The following is a 4,707-nucleotide window of genomic DNA, read 5'->3' as shown; positions in this document are numbered from 1 at the left end:
AGCTTAGGTTTCAAGAGGAATGTACTTGTCAAATAAAGTTGCTTGATCGGCTTAGGTTTCAAGAGAAATGTCCTTGTCGGATAGAGTTGCTAGCTGTATTGCAGAACATGAAAGAGATGTGGAAGGGCAAAAGAACACTGAAGGCAGAAGCAGAATAGTTTAATAAAGACCTGCCTACATATAATTTTTTGTATAAATGATCCTGTTTTAGGATTTGGCAGCAATCTAGATTCTTAGTGGAATGTGTCATAATTTACCTAACATGAGACAGATAACAGTTTACTAATGAGTTCCTAGAAACTGTCAGGGGCAGAGTTAGAGGGTGTGGCTTAACTGGGAGATAATTTGGGGGAATATGAAGGCAGGCATGAGTTGAGTTGAAGCCAGGAGTGACAGGGCCAGGAAATAAAAGACGCTGAGCAATTCGTGTTGCTTTAACATGCAAACTCAAAACTCACTACTGAGTCAAACCAGCCATGAGCACTGACAACATCCTGGTCCAATCCAGAGATGCCAAGGAAACAATTATGTTAAATCAGAAAGAGAGAGGCACGAACCAGACTCGAAGGGAAACAACCTAAGTCAAACCAGGGGACTACTAGTAGTTGCAAAGTAATAAAAAATATTATTTTTTCTTACATGCATGAGGTTTACATGATATTATGTTAGACTCTGTGTTGCTCTATAGAATTTTTATTCCTGTTTACTCCATGTATAAAGGCCTTCAGTGTGTCTTCAGGAAATGTTATAATTATAATCTATTGTTCATAATTCCTAGAACCTGATATCTAACATTTCATTGACCTGAGACTATAGGAAAAACAATTAATTAGGACTTTCTTTTTACTCCTAAAATATGATGGCCACAGACTTTCCACTTGATTGATAGAAAGTCATGCTCATGTAAGTGTGAGGAGACATTGATCTAAACAGTATCTTGCATGTTCCCGAATCAGTTTTTAGCTACAGTCACAATGTGGGATCAATGACCTACTGTGCTGTTATGAGTTCTTACCAGCTTACATGAACGAACTGTACACATCTCTTCCCAAACCATGTTTAGTGAAATGATGCTGGCAGCTTTCAGTTGCCCATTGTAGCAAATAAGACAGGTCAGGGCTTTTCCCCAAAAGATGTTTCCCCTACCTTAGTGACAAAACAAATGCATTCATGCATATTAGTAAATGTAAGCAACATAGTTGTGTGAGGAGGTCAGAAAGGAGAGGTGAGGGGACATTCACTGATGACATGAGGGATATTTGGAATGCAGCTTCATCAGCCAAATACCAAGTATGGCATTTAGATTTATTTTCAAAGTATTATGTCTAATTGTCCTAAATATTTATTTTCTACTCTCTTTCCCAGACTAAATCTTCATCTTTTCCCCCTTCTCCATATTCTAGGAAGCTGATATTTAAGGATTTGACCAAAGGGAGACACTAGTGGGAAATATGGAGGGCTAGAGGTGAAACTTTGTGTGCATTTATTTCCTTGAATCCCTCCCTGGTGAGTAATTGTGATTTGGCTGATGCCTCTATTAAAAAACAAACAAACAAAAAAAAACCTGTTGGTTGGCCATCTCTACATAGTCACTCACTCTGGCTCTGTTCACTGTTCCTTTTCCTTGTCTTTTCAAGCCTAGGGGTGGTAACAGCTCCCTGTTGTTGCTAGTCCAAGGATATAGCACCACCCTCTCTTGTTTTTTACCTAAAATCTTGTACCTTTCCTATTTTTGACTTTTTATTGTGGTTTGAGTGAAAGTTTACAGAGCAAATTGTTTTCTGTTTACCACTTCATATATTTATTTTGTGTGTGTGTGTGTGTGTGTGTGAGACATTGTTTGCCATCCCTGCAAAGTCATAGTGCTCTTCTCACTTCCTCCCCGTCTGCATCTGTCCTTTCTTATGCCTTCCTGCCTTCTGAGCTTTATCCCTGGCAAAGCGCCTCTTTTGATCTTATATGGTTGATTGTTCTAAGTAGTACATGTGCCTTTACTGTTATTGTTCATATTATAGTCCTGCTATTGTTTGACTGAAAGTTGAGCCATGGGGTGAGTTCAGTTTCTGGCTTGAAGGATGACTAAGGGCCATAGTCTTGGGGCTTCCACCAGTCTCTATAAGACCAGGAAGCCTAGTCTTTTTTATGATTTTCACTTTTGTTCATGTTTTTCTCCCACTCTATCTGTTGTTGTTGTTGTTATGTGCTGTCGAGTCGGACCCGACTGATAGTGATCCCTCCTTGGGTTTCCAAGGCAGTATCACTACAGAAGTACATTGCTATTGTGACTTCATTAAAGAGATTGGTAGTAGTAGTCAGACCCCATCTTGTTCTTCTGGCCTCAGGATTAAGGAAGCTGGGGTCCATGTAGTCTATTAGTCCTATAGACATTTGTATCCATGCCTTTAAGTAAAAGAATCCATTCTATTAAACATTTATTTGTTATCCAGTTTGTGCCACCAGTTAGGCTACTGGGATCCTGACTGATATGCCAACTAAACCTAAGTCATAACTCATGTATCTTAATCTTTTCCTCACTAGAGGCATTCACATGTGGTGCATTTATGGATTATATACTGATGTATAATCATGAGTACAGAAAAAAAAAAAAAGCCTAAGTATAATTCTGCCAAAAGTTTCTGTTTATTTAATATTACTTATTCTACATTTACCCAACCTTCAATTTTCTGAGATAACACTTTAATAACTTGGTATTTGAGAGAAAATTAAGGATAATAGAGCAAAACTGACCAAACTGAATCTGTAATGTATGTACAAATATTAATTTGATGTACATCTGTATAAGAAAGAAATTCAGCAATTTTCTCAGAATATTAAATATATAGCTATGGTGGTTAAGGTTGTATGTCAGCCGGGTTGAGTGGCTATGCAGCTGGATATAGTATTTCCCATGATGAGACTGGCAATCAACTCCATGGTGGAATCTACTGGGAGCAGCTGAGTAGCTGCCTTTGGGTATGTGGTCTGCTCCCTGTATATAAAAAGCAGCTTTGGGAATGATCTCTAGCTACGGCACTCTTGAACCCTGCATATAGCTGTGTTGTTGTTCAGCAGCCTGCCATGCTCTGCCAACCTTGGGACTTTCAGTGGACTTGAATTAATGTCCTGCCATGTGGTTTGGTAACATCTGGACTGTGCCTTTTTACTTGTCAACCTTGGGCTTGTTAGTCTCAGCAGCCAGTAGCTGTCTGAGTGAAGAAAAGCCTCTAGCTCCAGTGGGCTGGGAGCAAGAGGCAGAGCTAAACCCCAAGGTTGAGGGGCTTTCACCCAGTCTCTAGAGCTTGGCACTTTGAACTCAGACTTAAAGCCTCCAAACTATAAGAGAATAAACTCCTGTTTGGTAAAGCCATCCAATTTGTGGTATATTCTTGTCAGAGCAGAACTAACTAACCAGAACAATAGTAATGAATTTGAATGAATTAGTTCCATCTCACGAGCACCATATCTGAGTTCAGTTATGTTAAAGTGAAAATCTGGAGGTGCAGTTTCAGTTTAATGTAAGGAGCTGCTAGAAAATCTACTCTGATGTTAGCAAGATCTTGAGCCTCACATTATTTGGTTCAGTATTTTCCAGAGGATTATTTATTTTCCTTCTCATTTATTCTCAGAAAACGAACCATTGGAGTAATTCATATCAGGAATTAACTGGGATATAATATTTTAGATAGCTTAATCCTTAACCTTCCACCAATTTCAGTCTGTTATCCAACTAAAATGGTGCTCCAAAGTTAAAGCAATTTTTAGAATGAGAAATATACCTTTGGCCTGACCTGCAACAAGAAGACTGGAAGAAAGGTTATGTTACATGACTGACTCATTAAGAATATGTGGGAAGGAAGCACTGCTTCATTTTACTCTACCCCAGTGAGTACATAGTTTGTAAATCCTTGTGTTGTGTATTGAATAGGGTATTATACGTTTAAAATTCCATTTCCTCATGACATGATCTCTATTGTCTTAGTTATTCAATATAAAGAATGTAGTCTTCTAACTGTGATTAAGTTCAGTTAAAAAAAAAATAATATGGACACATGAAAAAAAAGGGGCCTACATCACTCACATTTTCCCCAAAGGGCTTAGCACAATGCATTGAACATATTAGGACTCTGATACATATTTATTGAATTTAATGCAAATATTCAAAATATAGCTGAAATTCATATTGGCTATTTCTGAGAAAGGTTCCAAACTTAAGCATTTGTTTTTCTTCTCACATAATGAAAAAGTAATCTGCTTGCAGAATCATGGGAGTTCCGAGAAATCCTGTGAATATCCCAGGAAGTTGAAGATTACCTAAAAGAGATTGGCAGCAGAATCATGACACATCCAGCCACTGCACCTGATATCCTCTAGCCCAGAACTGTTTCAGATGAAATGCAAGCTCGTCTACCCTGTGTGACTCAAGGTATTAAAAGCAATGAAGAATATGGACAAGGTAAGCCGTGAGTAATTACTTAGTGTAATGAAACTCTAATCTAAAATGTATGCAAATCCTAGTATTTATTGCTCATTGTATTTTTAAAAAATGTAATCCTTGATGTTTTAACATATCTTCAAAACTACTGGTTCACATATATACATTTACTTTCTTAAGAATTTCCACTCATTCTCAGGGGACATCTAGGTCAATTGACATAACATAGTTCTTAAAGATAATGTTCTACATCATAGTTTTGTGAGTAGCATCTC

Source organism: Orycteropus afer, unplaced genomic scaffold, assembly GCF_000298275.1.
Source record: "Orycteropus afer afer isolate SDZICR_OR568_19922 unplaced genomic scaffold, OryAfe1.0 scaffold00005, whole genome shotgun sequence".
Classification (NCBI taxonomy): domain Eukaryota; kingdom Metazoa; phylum Chordata; class Mammalia; order Tubulidentata; family Orycteropodidae; genus Orycteropus; species Orycteropus afer.
Note: the sequence above shows the minus strand (reverse complement) of the source record.